The 20087-nt window shown below is 43.0% G+C and overlaps 1 long non-coding RNA gene across 1 annotated transcript; it reads right to left on the minus strand.

Moving 5' to 3' along the window:
* Positions 1 to 250: 250 nt before the first annotated feature.
* LOC129483977 (uncharacterized) lies at positions 251 to 12966 on the minus strand. The gene is made up of 4 exons (XR_010114142.1): positions 4461 to 12966; positions 3379 to 3529; positions 3061 to 3146; positions 251 to 2850 (listed from the first exon to the last, which is right to left on the minus strand). It is a non-coding gene; the product is annotated as an uncharacterized lncRNA (long non-coding RNA).
* Positions 12967 to 20087: the final 7121 nt, after the last annotated feature.

Genomic DNA, 20087 nt, shown 5'->3' on the forward strand with positions numbered 1-20087 from the left:
AGCTACTCGGGAGGCTGAGGCAGGAGAATCACTTGAACCTGGAAGGTGGAGGTTGCAGCGAGCCGAGATCGCACCATTGCACTCCAGCCTGGGCAACAAGAGTGAAACTCCATCTAAAAAAAAAAATCCAGAAAGCCTTGACAATCTCAAGGAAGGAAAAAGAGAAGCATTGATGATGTTCATTGCACTTACTCAGAATATTAGAGAAGTGGAAACAACCTAAGTGTTCCACAGTGAGGCGTAGCTGTTAAGGAAATTAATGTACATAGAATTAGTTAAGTTAATGTGCATCCATTTAATCAAGCAGTTATTTAAGTTATGAGTATGAGGACAATGTAGAAACATTGAAAATAATCGTGACCCATGTAAAGTGAAAAGGTCCTCTCAGCTCATTCAACCTCATATTAAGTTTATTTTCCAATGAATGAAATTATGTGAAAATGATGATAGTCATGCTAGGGTTATAGGATCACAGGTGTTTTTCTTTCTCTTCTCCAAATTACTTGTAATATTTGTAGATTGTCTTTATAACAACCATAGTGCATTTTCTCTAGGCTGTGCCAGTCTACAGTGAGACACAGAATCGTAAGAACAGCCACAAAAATAGTTTCTTCAACCACTTCGTTTGCCAAGGAAACAATCCAATTCTCCTCAGATGATTTTGCCAATCGCCGAGGTTTGTGGGTGTGGCCACCCACAGTGTCCATCCTTTCCAGTTCCTTGGTTCTCTCTCACTAAAGCCACGAAGCCCCCTGAAAATATCACCTCTGCTGGCAGAAAGGAGTATTCCATCTGCTGTGCACACCTGCAGGTTTTGGACCAGTGTCTACTGTCTTCTGGTGCCTTCCGCCCTCAGTATGGGAGACTGGGCCACACTACTGCCATTTTGTTCTCACCTGACAGGGTCTCAACAGCACCCTGCAGGGCCTGGATGCCATGGGAACCTCTCTGATAAGCAGTTATTGCCAAAGAGACCAGTTGCCCCAGCCAAGGGACTATGCTGCCACCCCTCAGAGTGGAAGTCCTTTTTCTGCTCACAGGTTTCCAGAAACACCATTGGCCTATGAAGGTCACTTTGTAGTCTGAAATCTCTGCATTTACCTTATAAATAGAAAATGATAGATTCAGTCACATGGGTAGTCCATTCTTTACACCGAGTGGCAACCTTTAGGCTCAACAAGGTAGGGATAATACAGAAGGGCCACAAGTTCAGCTGCTAGGATGGAACCATACCCTCTATCAGGAGAACTGTATCAGTTCCTTTAGAGCAGATTTGCTTCTATGAATTCTTTTAGTTTTCTTTCATCTGAGAATGTCTTTATTTTGCCTTCATCCCTAAAGGATATTTTTGCTGGGTTTTGAATTCTAGGTTAACAGTTATTTTCTTTCAGCACTTTATAAATACTGTATCACAGGCTTGGATTGGTGGCTCACACCTGTAATCCCAGCACTTTGGGAAGCCAAGGTGGATGGATTGCTTGAGCTCAGGAGTTCGAGACCAGCCTGGGCAACATAGTGAAGCCCAGTCTCTACAGAAAATACCAAAATTAGCTGGGCACGGTGGTGCCTGTGCCTGTAGTCCCAGCTACTTGGGGTGCTGAGACAAAAGGATCACTTGAGCCTGGGAGGTTGAGGCTATAGTGAGCCGTGTTTGCACCACTGCACTCCAGCCTGGGCAACAGAGTGAGACCCTTTCTTAAAAAATAATAAATAAATAAATGCTGTATCACTACCTATGGCCTTCATGGTTTCTGATGAGAAATCTGCAGTCATTCATATCATTGTGCCCCACAGATAATGAGTCATTTTTCTCTGGCTACTTTCAAGATTTTTGCTTTGTCTTTAGCTTTCAGTAGTTTGATTATGATGTGTCTGGATGTAGATTTCTTTGTGTTTACCCTGTTGGGGGTTTATTCAAGTCTTGAAGGTGTAAGTTTACATCTTTCACCAAACTTGGGACATTTTAAAACATTATTTAAATGTTTTTCAGCATCACTGTCTTTCATCTCCCTTTCTGGGGTCTTGATGACATAAATCGTAGACCTTTTGTTGTTGTTGCGTATGTCAGAGAGGCCTGTTCTGTTTTTTTATTCTATTTTTTGTCTCTACGGTTTACAGTGGATAATTTCTATTTATCTACTTTTAAGTTCACTGACTCTTTCTTCTATCATTTCCATTCTGGTAATGAGTCCACCAGTGAATTTCTTGGTTTGGTTCTGATATTTCTAAGTTCTCAAATTTCCGCTTATATCTTCTATTTCCTTACTAAGATTTTGTATGTTAACATTTGTTTCAAGAATATTCACAATTGCTCATTTGAGCACCTTTATAACAGCTGCTTCAAAGCCTTCGTCTTCTAATTCCAACATCTGTGAAATCTCATCATTTGTGTCTGTGGATTGCCTTTTTCAAAGAAAATTGGGGTGGGATGGGGAGCAGTTGGAGAACGACACAGAACCTGCAATGCACAGCAGGGGGATAAAGGCGAAAGTGACCTAAATTGTTATGGTTCTTTGTATGCTCAGTATTTTTTTATTTTATCCTGAACAATTTAGGTATTATTTGGTGAGACTCTGGATCTTGTTTAAATATTATGAAAAATGTTGATATTTTGTTTCAGTAGGTGATGGACATGGTTAGGTTCAGTTTGCAAGTTCCAACCCACCTTCTGTGCACTGTGATGTCAACATCCACTCAGTTTTCAAACTGCTTTTTGTCTCCATTTCAGGTGTGCACCACCCAGAAGACAGTCTAGGAACCAGGTGATGACCTCTCCATTACTTCAGTTCTCAAAGGTCTTGGTATCCTCATTAAAACCAGATCCAAACATGTATGGCTTGGAAGTGAGCCCTGGAATTCATAAACAACTGTATGGAGTCACTTCCCTGAGCTCCACCCTCTCTGTAATCTCGCCGGTACTCTCAGTTCCCTGAGGCTCCCCTTTTTGATCCTCCACCCCAAATTGGAGTTCTGGTTACTCTGTTCTACACACGTCTATGTTCAGGTCCAAGTGGCAGGAGAATACAGAGAGAAACAATTATCAATGGAAGCTAGTCTCACCTGCTGTGGGACCACAGTTCAGAGTTTTGGCTCCTGTCAGTCCCGTTACTGACTGCTGACCCTGCAGGTGTGGGTTTGCCCAGGGCCTGTGGCATGAGAAACAGAGAAAGAGAATAATTTAAAAAAAAAAAAAAGAAGAAGAAGAAGAGAGAGAATGGTCATGATCTCTCTGGACATTAGGAGTTCCCCTTTTCACTCCTTGGGCCAGAACTAAAGAACTTCTCCTGGAGCTGTCTGTGCCCCAGATCCCACTTCCAGTTTCTTGCTCTGTTAAGTTCAAACCAAGGGATACAAGAGTGGGGAAAGTGATAAACTCACTACTGGTTTGATGTACTTCAAATTCTGTGTTCTTCACCAATATTCCTTCTGCTGTTTTCTTTTCACTGTCCTCAAATAGCTGTTCTAAACTTTCTCTCCTGGAGTTATGACCAACAGAAATGATGGTTGGAGTGCACTTATTCCATCTTACCTGGAATCAGAACACCAGTGTCTTTAAATATAGAAATTTCACAATGAAATCCCATCTTCTTCTGAAAATCTGGCAATGATGAGCCTGCATTTCTGCATAGTGACAATGTGGAGGCCAACATTTGGCTGCCCCTCTAGAGAGGCATGCCCTCTCTCACACATTTGTGTTATATTTGCAACCCCAGCTTCGGGAGAGATTGAAACCAACCACTTCCAAAAGGTAACCACGTGGGTACCACTCAGCTTCAGCCATGCAGCTGCCTCTTGGTTCATTAGGTCTTTCTGTGGCCAGCTCTTTCCTGCCTCCCCAGCCTCTGGCCCAGGTTCATCTCTCCAAGCCCTGGCTGAAGCCTCTTCTGCCCTGATCCACCCTGCCTTGGGGTCCTTGCTTTGATCTTCTGTCAACTCCCCTCCTTTCCCTTTTCCTTGGCTTCTCTCCCTCCTGCCATTCACCCAAGACCTCAGCCCAATCTGAGCAATTGGGTCCGGCTGTGCCCACCTAGATTCCTTTTCTGTCTGTCCACCTGCCACCTATCTTTGAGAAAGGCATCAGCCACAGCCTTCAGGGCCTCCCCTGCCTTTTCTCAGCCTGCCAGGGCCTGGCAATTTCTGCTGGAACTCTAATATCTTGCTGAAATATTAGGTCAAGAGTTACTGAAATGTTAAGACCCAGTAATTCATGGCATCAGGCTCTTCTCTAAGAATGGGTGGTTTATTTTATTATCTTAATTTTGGGTTCTTTCATATATGTGATTCCCAAGACGCTTCTGGTTTGGAAAATCTCCAGAGGGAATAAGAGTTACTGAGAAGTGGAATGAGTCACATCTAATCAAGCTCTAAGACTAGCATCTTTCCATCTTTTCCTTCCTGTGGCTCACATGCCAGTCTGGGCAAATAGAAACAGGCACAATCAGCAGCTATTCAAGCCTTACCTGCCCCAACGCTCCTGGACTGCTGCTGGCATGATCTTTCTGAGTCCCACTCCAGAAAGGATTGTACTGCTCTCCTGCATCAACTTGTGTGGACTGTTTCAAGCCCTTCGCTGTCTCACCAGCATGCACTGAAATGCACCTGTATGCCAGGCACTGTGTTGATTTAGCAGGTACAGAGACCCAGCCAAGTGGGAGATTCAGAAAAGTTGAGTGGCAGTACAATAAAACAAGAACTAGGACAGGTAAGGTACAGAGGCTGGAAGAAAGCTGAATGGCAGAGCTGACTGAATGAAGGGGAGGCCAACCAGGTGGCTACCTAGTGTGCCAGTCTCTAAGAGACCTCTAATCACCACTGCAGCAAACCGAAACCTGGGTGTCAGTGAAGTTTTTCATATGCAGTAACTAACCTAACTGGAAAAAAAATACGTCAGTTCTACCCTTACAGAAGACGACAGCGCCCTCAAGTGGAAATTTTAGAAAACACTCCCCCGGGTGCCAGCTCCTCTGCTGAGGATTTTAGCTGTACAATATTTTACCCTTATCCATGGGGGATACGTTCCAAAACCGCAGGTGGATGTCTGAAACTGCGGATGGTACTGAACCTTATATATCCTATGTTGTTTAGATCTGATAACCGAAACAGCTACTAAGTAACTAATGAGTGGATAGCATATACAGCATGGATCTTGCTGGACAAAGGGAGGATTTATTTCCCAGGCAGGACGGAGCAGGCAGGCACAAGATTTCATCACACTACTCAAAACAGTACTCAATTTAAAACTTATGAATTGTTTATTTCTTGGATTCTCCATTTAATGTCTTCAGACCACGGTTGACCATGGGTCACTGAAATCACAGAAAGCAAAATTGCAGATAATGGGAAGCTACTGTATACACATTGAAATTTGCAGGATTCTGGTGTATTTCTCGTTGCTACCCAGTCAGCTGAAATTTTAAAACCAGATAATTTTGGGCATGCGACTATTTTCTAAGAATAGGTAGTTTATTTTATTATTTTACTTTTGAACTTTTAACAGAGCTACCAAAAATCTCCCAGGTTTGGAACATCACCCCATGAAACTGAAAAGAGAACAAAGAAGACTGACAAGTGAAGTGCTTTTTGTAGAATAAGAACTCAAAAAATAAAAAGGAACTCTTAGGGGTATTTTGAAGACAACTTGGTAACCATGGTTACCTCTAATTAGTGAGCACCTTATGCTTTCCAGATTTGAGTGAAGAAAAGCAGAAAGAAAAAAACAATTCCAAATAAGCAAAAATGTTAAGTTCCATCAAGTACATGTAATCACGTATTTTGAACATAAAATCAAGATACAGAAGTTTGTTAATAGCAAATCAACTCCCCACCTTCACCTTCACCTCCTGCGTTTCTCCCTGCATAGCAACAACTCATAAACCAAAATTGGGAGTTATGAAAGTCTCCTCAAAGGAGGGGATGCCAGAGGTCAGGGTGCAGGGAGACAGGCAGCGCACTATAGCGGCAGCCTGACGCAGGAGTCCTAACTGTGGCTGAATTAGGGTGAAACTGTCCAAATGAATGCCTCCTGTTCTATACTGGACACTGGGGAGAGGATGAACCTTACTTTTGCTTCCTATCAGAAGTACTGAATTGGGACTCCGTAATTACTGGGATTTGAACTGGGGCAGAGAGAGAAGCTCCAAGGGAAACTGTTCTGGGTCCACCTTAGGTTTCCTATGAGAAGCCACAACACAAAAAAACACACCCATGTAACAGGGAAGAAGAGAAGAAGAGGATTCTACTGCACACACTGTGCCCTCAGACTCTCCCAGACCTGAGACCATTGTCAAAGCCCTATCTTCTAGTCGGAACAAGTCTCCAGCTGAATCCAGGCTGAGACATGCCTATAACAGGAGGGAGGAAGGCTCTTGTCTCTCTGAGGGATTTCTCCACTTCAAGGGAGAAAGATTTCATCTACAATTAGTAAACTAATAAGACAGGTTTCCAATGAATATTGGCCACAGTGTGCAGAATAAAATGGTTATCTTGTTCTTTCTGGAAAAGAATGGTGGAGTTGGAACCTGGATAAGACAAACTTTGGCCTATATGAGAACCCCCGAAGTTTTTCATTTTTTTATTCATTCATTCATTTACTCATTCCTTCATTCATTAATTCAAAAGCTATTTACTGAAATGATCAGGGTCCAGGCACTGTGCTGAGCATTAAAGATGCTGAAATGAGAGACAAAGAGACTGACGTCAGGGCTTTCTCATTCTAGCGGGAGGTGACAAATCTGTTCCAAAGGCAAAGCTGTAGGAATCATTTTCACTTGGATGGCTAACAGGCATCTCAATCTCAATATATCCAAATGAACTCTTGACTTTCCCTTCAAATTTCCTCTACCTAATGCCTTCCCCAACTCAGTTGATGGCAGCTCCATCCTTCCCATTGCTCAGGCCCAAATCCTTGGAACAATCTTTGACTCCCCCCTTCCCTTTACACCTTTCATCTAATCCATCAGCATATCTTGTTGGCTTCAAAATGTGTTTAGAATCCATTCACTTTTCACCACTTCCACTGTTGCCACCTTGGTCTGGGCCATTACTCTCCCTCCCTATGGATTACTGTAAAAGCCTCCTAACTAGTCTTCCCACGTCCACCCTACAGTTTATATACATAACCACAACAATGCACTATAGTCCCTGTTTCTGAACAAGTCATGAGGCCATACTTGGTAATCATTATTTCCTTGCTTCACTACGCCTTCCATGTTCCTTGCAAGTTCACATATGCTTGGCCACCTATGGTTCAGATCTTTCTGAAATGAAAATTTGTATTCCTCCCACTGAGTAAAGAATTCTGAGCAGCTGAGGACAAAGGGAACATGAAATAGGTGGTAGAGGAGTGAAGTCACAATTACTTACCAGTAACAAGGACTACCATGCTGGCTTTTGTTCAACCTAGAGAATGCAGAGAATTACTTAAACTGGTGTTGGAAGACTGAAAAAGCAAAAAGGAACATTGAGATAACATAGTACTCGCAGTGGCAGGAATCAGAGCCCTTGCCTCTCTAGGGCTGGAGGAACAAAGCGAAATGGTTGGGATTAATACATTGAGAAGCTTAGAGAAGCGGCACTGAGCAGGTGGAACCCAAAGCTCTGAGGCTAGTGTGTTACCTGGCTGTTGTCACTGAGCGGGACAGGGGGAAGGTGTGATAAGGCACATTCTAAGAATGAGGGGAAAACTACAGACCGAAATCAAATGCTGTTGTTGGATGAAGAACTTGCTGGGAGGACACTGACCGGAACAGCACACAGACAGGAAGAAACATGTCTCCTCTCTCTCCTCCAGCCCCCAGTGATGTCCCTATTGGCAGCATCTGACATGGAAGCGTGGTACAGTCCTAGGCCCAGGAGGGCATACAATGGTGAATTTGGAGATAAGAGATAATAACTTAATAATAGGCACCATTGGATTTCCCTTACTTTTTACCCCAGAATGTGTTATCATGGTTACCATGCCAGTGCCTCCACAGGTTTCAGTACATCAAGACAGGATCGTGATGGAACAAAATGAGGTCTGAACCTCTTTCTTCTATAGATGCTGAACTTCCCTTCGGTGAATATCATGAATTTAATTTTGTTTGTGCGATGGATAGCTGTATTGTGCTAAATGGAAGTGTTTGTGGTGGTTGATGATATTTACATTTTGAAGTTAAGTAAGGAAGAAGAGTGTAAGTAGGTGTTAAACAGCCAAGGGGTGGACTGTAGTGGACATTCAACATTCTTCTTGTCTATTCAGCACCTTTAAACACCATTCTTTTGTTTGGGAATTTTCTACCTCCCCAAAGTAGGAACCAGAAACTTTTTCCCAAGCCTCTTTTGCAGCTAGGCCACAGGCTTGTGAAGCTGGCCCCACCGGTAGAGTGGGCTTGCAGTGTCAGTGCTCTCCTGGAGTGGGCTGGTCATATGATTTGCGCATGTTCCTACCTCCCTGGCTTCCAAGCGTGGTTCTCTGTCTTTAGGGAGATTGTGTTATCTAATTATGTTTTCCTTAATAAACCCTTTTTCTCCTTAAGCCATCTGTAGATGGCAGGTTTCTCCTGTTTATAACTAAGAGGTTTAACTGATGCAGATGGTAAGAATATCCCATTTATTTGATTACTCATGTCTCTAAGTTTGAACTTTTTTAACTTTTGTGGGTATATAGTAGGTATATCTATTTATGGAGTACATGAGATATTTAGATATAAGCATGCAATGTGTAATAATCACGTTAGGGTAAATGGGGCATCCATCACTTCAAGCATTTATCCTTTGTGTTACAAAGAGTCCAATTATACTCTTTTAGTTATTTTAAAATATACAATTAAGTTATTTTTGACTATAGCCACTCTGTTGTGCTTTCAAATAGTAGGTCTTATTTATTCTTCCTAATTACCTTTTGTACCCATTAACCATCCCCATTTTCCACCCCCAACCTGCCACTACCCTTCCCAGCCTCTGGTAACTATCCTTCTATTCTCTATCTCTATGAGTTCAATTGTTTTAATTTTTAGCTCCCACAAATAAGTGAGAACAAGTGAAGTTTGTCTTTCTGTGCCTGGATTATTTCACTTAACATAACGACCTCTGGTTCTATCTACGTTGTTGCAAATTGACAAGATCTCATTCTTTTTATGGCTGAATAGTATTCTATGGTGTATATGTACCACATTCTCTTTATCCATTTGTTTGTTGATGGATGCTTAGGTTGCTTCCAAATCTTGGCTATCGTGAATAATGCTGCAATAAACATGGAAGTAAAGATATACTGATTTCTTCAATATACTGATTTCCTTTCTTTTGAGTATCTATCTAGGGGTAGGATTGTTGGATCATATGGTAGCACTATTTTTAGGTTGTTGTTGTTGTTGCTGTTTTGAGACAGAGTCTCACTCTTGTCCCCCAGACTGGAGTGCAGTGGTGCGATCTTGGCTCACTGCAACTTCTGCCTCCCGAGTTTAAGTGATTCTCCTGCCTCAGCTTCCTGAGTAGCTGAGATTACAGGCGCCCGCCACCATGCCCAGCTAATTTTTTGTATTTTTAGTAGAATCGGGGTTTCAGTATGTTGGCCAGGCTGCTCTCAAACTCCTGACCTCAGGCAATCCACCCGCCTCAGCCTCCCAAAGTGCTGGGATTACAGGTGTGAGCCACCGCACCCAGCCTATTTTTGGTTTTTAGAGGAACCTACAAATTGTTCTCCATAGTGATTGTACTAATTTACATTATCACCAACAGTGTACAAGGGTTTTCTTTTCTCCACATCCCCGCCAGAGTTTGTTATTGCCTGATTTTTGGATAAAAGTCATTTTAATTGGGGTGAGACGATATTTCACTGTAGTTTTGATTTGCATTTCTCTGATGATCAATGATATTGAGTACCTTTTAATATACCTGTTTGCCATTTGTATGTCTTCTTTTGAGAAATGTCTATTCACATATTTTCCCCATTTTTTAGTTGGATTATTAGATTTTTTTCCTATAGAGTTGTGTGAGCTCCTTATATATTCTGGATATTAATTCCTTGTCAGATGGGTAGTTTGAAAATTTATCCTGTGGATTGTCTCTTCACTTTGTTGACTGTTTCCTTTCCTGTGCAGAAGCTGTTTAACTTGGTGTGATGCCATTTTCCAGTTTTGTTTTGGTTGCATGTGTTTGTGAAGTATTACTCAAGAAATCTTTGCCCAGTCCAATATCCTAGAGAGTTTCCTTGATGTTTTCTTGTAGGAGCTTAACAGTTTGAGGTCTTAGATTTAAGTTTCTAATCTATTTTGATTTCACTTCTGTATATGGAGAGAGATGGGGGTCTGGTTTCATTCTTCTGCATATGGATATCTAGTTTCCCAAGCACCACTTATCAAAGAGACTGCCCTTTCCCCAAGGTACATTCTCAGCACATTTGTCAAAAATGAACTCACTGTAGTTGTATGGATTTGATACTGGATTATCTATTCTGTTTGGTTTATGTGTCTGTTTTTATGCCAGTACCATGCTGTTTTGGCTTCTATAGTATAATTTGAAGTCAGGTAATGTGATTCCTCCAGTTTTGTTCTTAGAATAGGTTTGGCTATTCTGTGTCTTTTGTGGCTACACATAAATTTTAGAATTGTTTTTTCTATTTCTGTGAAGAATGTCACTGGTATTTTGGTAGGAATTGCATTAAATCTGTAGATTGCTTTGGATAGTATGGACATTTTAACAATATTGACTCTTCTGATCCATGAACATGGAATATACTTCAATTTTTTGTGTCCTCTTCAATTACTTACATCAGTGTTTTATAGATTTTATTGTAGAAATCTTTCAATTATTTGGTTAAGTTAATTCCTAGGTGTCTTACTTCATTTGTGGCTATTGTAAATGGGATTACTTTCACAATTTCTGTTTCAGATTGTTCACTGTTGGCAGAGAAAAATGCTACTGATTTTTGTACATTAATTTTGTATCCTGAAACTTTACTGAATTTGTTTATCAGTTCTAATAGTTTTTGGTGGCATTGTTAGGTGTTTCCAAATATAAAATCATATTATCTGCAAACAAGGATAATTTGACTTCTTGCTTTCCAATTTGAATGCCCTTTATTTCTTTCTCTTGTCTGATTGCTCTAGCTAGGACTTCCAGTTCTATGTTGAATAACAGTGGTGACAGTGGACATCCTTGTCGTGTTCCAGATCTAAGAGGAAAGGCTTTCAGTTTTCCCCCACTCAGCATAATACTAGCTGTGGGTCTGTCATACATGAGTTTTATTATGTTGAGGTATGTTCCTTCAATACCCTGGTTTTTGAGGGTTTTTATCATGAAGAGATGTTGAACTTTATCAAATGCTTTTTCTGCATCAATTTTAATGATCATATGGTTTTTATTCTTTATTCCATTGATATGATGTATCACATTAATTGATTTGCATATGTTGAACCATCCTTGCATCCCAGGGATAAATCCCATTTGGTCATGATGAGTGATCTTTTTAATGTGTTGTTGAATTCAGTTTGCTAGTATTTTCTTGAGGATTTTCGCATCAATATTCATCAGTGATATTGTTCTTGAAATTCCTCTTAAAGGATGTTTTTAAAATACAGGTGAGTGAGGGCATAATGGATGAAATAAGGCCCCACAAGAGGAGGGAGGGGCTGAGATCCATGTTATTGGTGGAGAGATGGGCCAGAATTGGGATGAAGAACCCAACCTCCTTTATAGCAGGCAGGACAGAGAAAGCAATGAGTGAGCCCATAGCGAGCTTACAGGCTTGATCCCAGAAAGTTGGAAGAATTCTCGTGTGATGCTTCTGCTTTCTTTAGGAAAGAGGGCAAATATATTTTGTTGACAGTGAGAGAGAAAGAGAGAGATGGAGCAGAAAGTGAGGAATGAGGAAGGTTTGAGATCGTGCCCATAGAGAACGAGAGAGAGCCGACTGGAGAGACATAGGATCACCTGGCTTCATTGAAGGCCTGGCTGAGGTGGGAGACTATAAATCTGGCACTCATGCTTGTGGCAGTCACACTTACTGTTTTCACTGGAAGCTAGCAGTCCTGATTTGGTCTGGAAAAAAGAAGGTGAACAGGTGAATGATCCAGAATTGAGTGCAACAGTGGACCATATAACTTAGGAACTAAAGTATTGAAATTATAGGGCACAGTCTAGGCTGGATAGAAGAAAAAGTAAGAAGATTGTGGGGATGGGGGGGTGCAGTTGATGGCAAATTAGAAAAGCAGAGGAGGCAGGGGACTAGATGTTTCTGTGAGGTCTAAGAACACATGGGGAATGCTCTGACTGAGAGAGCCATGTGCCAAGAGGTTGTGGTGAAAGAGTGGGGTAACTGATTTTTAAATTTCAGAAGTTGAGTGATTTCAGGTGGTAAGTTCAAGGATATGGCTTTGGGAGAGCTCATCAGAAATGGAAGGGTGGTGAAGGCCAAAAGAGAGAAGGAAGTAGAGGAACTGGGAGCCCAGAGTCAAATTGGTCATCCTTCATGGGTGGCTGAAGTTGTCCAGGTGACAGAAAGACTTAAGATGGTGAAAAGGACAAAGAGTTCAGAGTTGACATGGTCAGAGAATTAAGGGAACCTCCAAGAAGCTGAAGGAGGGAGGTTGAGGGTAGCAGTTGAGAAACATGAACTTCAACAGGGCAGAAGATAACAGAAGAGGAGCACGCCAAAGGCTGCAATAGCAAAGAGGACCAGAGCCCTCAGGAACATGTGGAGGGAGAATCTATCCCACAGCAGGGTTCTTAGGGACCAGCCAGGTTTGGTCAGATGTGAGGTAGAGGATTCTTGTTGGTGGAGGTCACAGACATGAAGGAGTCTGTTTACCTGGAACCGGGTACCAGGTAACAGGAAACAGCTGAGAGGGCACGGTTCTGAGGAAGACAGGAGCCCAAGGGGCCCATTCCAAGGCATCAGCTTTTTCCCATTCCTCTGCGCCATGAGGGTGATCTGCTAAGATAAAAAATGACAAATTATTTTTTAAAAGCTTCCTCATTGGCCTGGGCATGGTGGCTCATGCCTGTAATCCCAGCACTTTGGGAGGCCAAGGCAGGCAGATCATTTGAGGTCAGGAGTTTGAGACCAGCATGGCCAACATGGTGAAACCCATCTCAACTAAAAATAATATAAAAATCAGGCAGGTGTGGTGGCGTGCACCTGTAGTCACAGTTACTCAGGAGGCTGAGGCAGGAGAATCACTTGAACCCAGGAGGTGGAGGTTGCAGTGAGCTGAGATCTCGCCACTGCACTCCAGCCTGGGCAACAAAGCAAGACTCAGTCAAAAACAAAAAAAAAACTTCCTCATTTAGCAACTGGAAGTTTATTAGGTCTAGTGAAAAGGTGCCTTTTACCATAGAAGTCCTCCTTAAAGGGTGGCCTATGGCTCATGCCAGTCCATAAACTGTCCCTGATGAAATAAGAACAGAAACTGAGAGTAAATTGTTACTTTTCAAGGAATTTGCATTGCCACATTGTCCAGGTACATGCCGATGGTGTGAACCATTCAAGTGTCATTGCACTCTAATGGTGAGTTTTGGGTGGACAGACAGCAAACTGGCCACAGGCAGGAGGACCACATTACAACCCATGAGATTTTAAGGTTAGTTTGTCAACCATAAGTCAAAAGCATATAAAAATCTGGGCAAATGTAAGCATTTTTTTTTTTTTTTTTTTTTTTTTTTTTTGAGACTGGGTCTTGCCCTGTTTCCCAGGCTGGAGTACAGTGGTGCGATCTCTGCTCACTACAATCTCCGCCTCCAGGGTTCAAGCAATTCTCCTGCCTCAGCCTCCTGAGGAGCTAGGATTACAGGTGCCTGCCACCAGACCCGGCTAATTTTTGTATTTTTAGTACAGACGGGGTTTCGCCATTTTGGCCAGGCTCATCTCGAACTCCTGACCTCAGGTGATCCACCCGCCTTGGCCTCCCAAAGTGCTGGAATTACAGGCATGAGATACTGTGCCCGCCCAAGCATTTCTTTATTTTTCTAACTTGTTACTTTTACCATCAAGTTAATTCAAATCAAGTTTTTAAAAATTTATAGTTTAATATTATTAAGTTGGAGATATAAAATTTGTATTGTTCATTTGTTAGCCAGAATTTACAGATTGTAAAACAAAGCCTCATAGAAAAATTTTGGCCAAAAAATTACTTTAAATGTCTTATCTTCCTTTCCGACCAACATCTCTCTCTGAGGCTGGTTTCTCTATTGTGAGTGTTATTAAAAGAAAACACAAGCTTATATGTTATCCCCTGCAAATAGCACTACTGTTAATCTGAACTAGCTGAGATAAATTAAAAGAATCCAATCCTCACTTATCACATTAAAAACTTTAATATTGTATCAAGCAATATTTGCTGTAATTAAAAAATAAAAGAAAAAATAAAACTTCAATATTGATATATATTCAAAGTGACAGTATGTATGTAATACAAAAAAATCACCGCTTCACTCGTAACTTTTTGTTTAGTTATAACTGCAGAATGACAGGAGTATAATAGTGAAATCTGTATTAAATGCTCTAGGTACACTTTCAATGAATAATATGTACTAACCTCATAATTCTTTTATATTTCCCTGTTTGTTCTCATATTTTTAAAAGGTTTTTTTTTTTTTTTTTTTTTTTTTTTGAGACGGAGTTTCACTCTTATTGCCCAGGGTGGAGCACAATGGTGCAATCTCGCTCAATGCAACCTCTGCCTCCCAGGTTCAAGCGATTCTCCTGCCTCAGCCTCCCAAGTAGCTGAGATTACAGGCACGCGCCACCAGGCCCGGCTAATTTTGTATTTTTAGTAGAGACGAGGTTTCACAATGTTGGTCAGGCTGGTCTCAAACTCCTGACCTTAGGTGATCCACCAGCCTTGGCCTCCCAAAAGTGCTGGGATTACAGGTGTGAGCCACTGCACCTGGCCTTGAAAGGTAATTTAATGTCTGTTGAAAGTAACATTTTAAAAATTTGGCTTGTATTTTATATTTCTTTGAGTGTATTTTATTTTTCCTGAAATTCTTTATTATTGTATTTTATAAAAATATTGGCCCATGATGGACAGATGATACAAATTTTAAAAAACAACACACCAGTCTTTCACCACTAAGATTTGAGAAGTATGATTCTATGCATCCGTAAAGTCCCAGAGATGTGGCTGGCTATTTACACCAGATTAACTGCCCTTCATCCCTGTGAACACTCACTCTGAGTCAGGACTCCAGCCTTGAGAGGGCAGCGGCAGGGGGGTACCAGAGCCAGGACTACAGCTGGTGGGGTTGGGGGTGCTTACATACTGGGTTCCTGAGCCAGGCAACTCCACTTTTTTGGTGGGTCACTTCCACAGTTTCTGCAGAACTCTGGAACAGCTAAACACACAGCACAATTTCTTCTCCAGTCACAGGCTAGTGGCCAAAGGGTGGCAAAGGCCACCATTGGCTGGAAATCATGCAAACGGGAGAGTCAGGGTCCAAGGCTACTGCGGCTACTCTGGGCCTTAGTGTCACAGGTGACTTAATAGAGGCCCCAGGGAGGACTATGAGTTTATGCAATTGAGGTGTGGGAGAACAATACATCACTGTTCTTTCTTTTCTAAAAAGAGGTACTTAAGCCTTTGCCTGTCACTTGAGAATCTCCTCTATCAATGGTCCCCACTGCTACCAGCTGCCTGGCCCTTGGAAACCCTGCTGGATTCTGCCCTTCCCTGCTCTTGGGGGGCCCTAGGTTCCCCCTCTTACTTTTTTCCCCTGAATCTTGTCACATCGATGTACAGGCATTGCTGAGCCTCAGCGCTGCTGGTCCCGGAGGCTGCTGGTCTAAGCTAAAGGCCTGGATTTCTCTCACTGGTTTTCAATTCTTTGGGACTTCAGAGCAGGATCAGCCTGAACTTTGGGCATTTAGCATGGTGAATGCCCAAGTACTGCCGAGCAAACATTTCCTTTAACCCTGGATTCAGTCATTGCGCTGTGGCTTTATAGAACTTAGGAACTACAGGCTAAAGTAGTACGGAGAAAAGGCTCTCACTTTCAGATATTTTCAGAAAAAAAAAAAAAAAAAAAAGCAAAGAAAACATTTTCTAAAAAGAAGATGCATTAGAAAGGAGCGGGTTGATTTCACAAGGTGGGAAGCACTCGAACACAGAATGTGTTTTGTAAGCTCTTTTTAAAAATGCCTTTCTACTTCCTGGTGCAGCAGGATGATAGGCAAGTTGGCTTCCTCCTCATTCTATGATTAATTTCTTCACTTGCACCCCAAGCCTGTGCACATGCTGTCCTCCTGTTCTGGAATGCCTCTCTCCAGTTCCCCTGGAGAACTGAGACCATGCTCATGCCTTCCCTCAAGTGGCTCCTGAGCCCCCAAGCAGAGGGACTCCCTCCACTGTCATCATGACCCACTTCTGCTGCCTGCGCAGATGGAGCCCCTTTCAAGGGCTGCGACTGTGTCGGTTCCTCTCTGGATCCCCAGAGCAGCATGGAACTGAGTCCGACTGAGGGAGGACTCAGGACATCTTGAGACGAAGAGTGGGACGGAGGAACCCAGGCTCAGGAGGGAAGACTCCTCCACCTGAGGAGTCCTTGGGGATCTGGCATGCACCCCTACCCACCCCCTCTTCCCCCACTCCACCACCTCCCCACCTCCCGCCAACCACAGCAGCCCCGAGAATCCACTGAAGCTCCAGAAGGGACGTCAGACTCCTGGCCCCAAGGAGGGGCTCTGGAATGTGAGGGGCCAGGCCTTCTTCCTGGCTGTTTCCTCTCAACTTGCACCCCAGAAACAAGCGCTATGTTTACAGTGAGGATGTTGGGGGCTCCAGGAGGCAGAGTTGCCCGCCCTGAACTACTTTCCAGGGAAAAGCAAACCCATCTGATCTTGTGATTGGATTAGGGCAGTTTCTTCAGGTCTTTTGCTGTCTCCAAGTGCCCTCTGCTGGCTACAGAAAAAGAAATCCTTTTAGGATATGACGTTTTCGAGCCATGAGCTCAGATGTACAAAAAATTTCATTGTTTTCTAAATCTCGACTTAATCCTTATTATAAGCTCTCAGTTGACTCAGGTAATTCAGCATGACTTTCCTCCTCCACCAACTTCTCCCCAGGTGGCATCTAGATTCTGGGTGCTGGCACTGGCCAGAGCTGCGGGGGAGGCTGGTGTCCACTTCCTTTGTCCTGTTGGCAAGGCTCTTCAGGACGTACCTGCCTCTCTGCTCCCAGGCAGTGTGTGGGATGATTCCCACATCTGTCTGGGGCCAGGTACTTCAGGATCTCCTGGGACTTCTCCACTGAGACGTATCTGCTGGCACTTCTACTTCCTCACTGCCCCATGTGGTCCCTGCCCTGTGATGGGGTGAGTTGCTGGGGAGGGGCTCTGGAACATCCTTACTTCCCCAGGACCCCTGCCAAATGAGCTCATCCATCCTTAGAGCCCCAAACTCATCAGGGGCTTCTCCTAGAACCTTGGATGTGGCCCACAGACAGGGAAAGGAGAAAGGCTCCCACACCGGTTGAATGCTGGCATCCCTTCCAACTCCCACGGCCTGGAGAATCTGCATCAAGTCCTTGTCCTTTGTGTTTGGCAAGCAGGAGTAGCAGAGGAGGAGTAAGCAGTAAAAAGAGAAACTGTTTCACCAACTTGATGGTTTAAAAATTTAAAAATATATGGTTTTTTTTTTTTTAAAGAGAGAGAGAAAAACTGGCTCCCCAAGTTTCCTTCTAAATCTTTTGGTCTCACACCAAAACATATACTTAGTTTTGTCCTTCCTTCCTTTCATATTTGAAAACAAGGAATTTTATTATCTTTGTTTTCTAGTCTCACCAAATGCCTCTTTGACAACTTCTCCCTTAGGCCATGACATCCTCTTTTGAACTTCCTGGGCTGGGAGGGCTTGGGATACACGTGAAGAAATTCGGCATAGAACAGGGACGATGCACCAAACCACCTTGAACATCCTCCCGTCACATACATGAGACAGAAGAATGCCTTCTAGGGTTTACAAAACATCTATCAGTAGAGGGCATTAGAGGGCTTCCCATCTTTTGAGATTAACTTTTTGCTCCCACACCTTTTTATTATTTTTTAAGTTTATTCTTTACTTTTTCCAAAAACACTTCAAAGTGACTTGCAGACACCAAGCCCCTTTATCTTAATCCTTTAGCTCCTAGGAAATAGGACATGCCCTTACATATCCACAGTGCAATTATCAAACTCAGTAAATTTTATATTGATACAATTTTAAAAATACATGCTATATATTCAAATTGTCCCAACACTGTCTTTTATAGCATTTTTTCCCACTCCAGTATCCCATTCAGATCATGAATTGCATTCGTTGCCTTGTCTCTTTATTCTCCTTTAATCTGGAACAGTTCCTCAGTCTTTGTCATGACACTGACAATTTTTAAAGGGATAGGTACATTGTTTTACAAAATAGTAAATATCCCTCAAAATGTCAGCCACATGGTTCAGGTTTTGCATTTGTGGCAGGAACAGCACAGCATGTGTGTCCCCCCCCAGTACATCTCATAACAGGTGATGTCTTACAGCAGTTTGTCCCATTTTGGGTAACGTTAAATTTTACCACTTGTTTAAAGTGGCGTACCACAGAGTTATCCACTGCAAAAATATTGTCCCCTCTTTGTAAGTAATAAGCATTCTGTGGGAAGATACAATGGGTGTAAATATTCTGCTGCCTAACGAATTTTTACCCAATGGTTTTAATATCCATTGTTGTCTGAATCAGTATTACGGTTTCAAAATGGTTTTTTTTGTTTTTTTTTTTTTTTTTTTTGAGACGGAGTTTCGCGCTCTTGTTCTGGAGTGCAATGGCACGATCTCGGCTCACCACAACCTCGGCCTCCCGGGTTCAAGCGATTCTCCTGCCTTAGCTTCCTGTGTAGCTGGGATTACAGGCATGCGCCACCGTGCCTGGCTAATTTTGTATTTTTAGTAGAGACGGGGTTTCTCCGTGTTGCTCAGGCTGGTCTTGAACTCCCAACCTCAGGTGATCCGCCTGTCTCGGCCTCCCAAAGTGCTGGGATTACCGGCATGAGCCACCACACCCAGTGAAACGATGGTTTTTCTAATTCTATTGTCCCTTCTGTATTTGTCATTCACTTTCCTTCTACTGTAAGGAAGGGCATAGAGGAATGCATTCTAGGATCCCCTTTCCATCATTCCTCTGCTTGGAATGCCTTCCCCACTTGGCAAATCCTGGAAACCAAGATACAGGGTCACCTTACCTCAAAGCTTTCCCTGCCCTTGCTGGGCAGTTAAACCCACCCACTCTCTCTCTCCCCTTCAATTAAGAAGGGCTGCGGCTATCTGACCTTCTTAGAGCCCCTGAGACAAGGAGATACTGGAAAGGGGAATTTGCCTCCCACAGCAGAACTCCCACCCAAACTCCACCTGGTCTAGTGCAGTGGGTCTCAAACTTTGGTGCACACCAGAATCACCTTGAGAGCTTGTTAAAACACAGATACCTGGGCCCTATACCTGGGATTCTAATGCACTATCAAAAAATCTTACTGGCTTAACAACAAAGTTTATTTCTCCATCAGGTTACATGTCAAATAGGTTGGCAGGAAGCTCTGGTCCACATACTTGGAGACTCAGGATGATGGAGAATCCAGCACTTCAATACGTGACCTGAGGGTTTAACACACAGGAAGAGAGGAGCACAGTGTCATGCACGGATTTTTCTCTACTTATTGCCCATTGGCCAGCCACTAATCATGTGACCTGCTCGACTGCAATGGCTGGGAAATGGGGATCTGATGAATCATTTGGTGAGCACCATAATTTCTGCTACCACCACACTCCCTTGATCCTACCAGCCCACTACCACACAGGCCTTCTCTTAGTTCTTCGAACCCACCAAAGTGCTTTTCTGCCTCCAGGCCTTTACACCAGCTGCTCTCTCTGCGGAAATGCTCTTGTGCCAGATCTCACATGCTTCACTCAAGTGCCCCTCCCTGGAGTGGCTTTCTCTTACCGTCCAATCCAAAGCAGCCACCCACTCCTTCACACCACCCTGTTTTAATTCTCTGCACAGCCCTTGTTATTCTACACTTGTTGTTGTTCTCTCTAGATTGTACACTCCATGACTGCAGAAACTGGCTCACTTGTTTGTCCCCAGTACCTACAATGCC

The sequence above is a fragment of the Symphalangus syndactylus genome, chromosome 1 (assembly GCF_028878055.3).
Source record: "Symphalangus syndactylus isolate Jambi chromosome 1, NHGRI_mSymSyn1-v2.1_pri, whole genome shotgun sequence".
In the NCBI taxonomy this organism is placed as follows: domain Eukaryota; kingdom Metazoa; phylum Chordata; class Mammalia; order Primates; family Hylobatidae; genus Symphalangus; species Symphalangus syndactylus.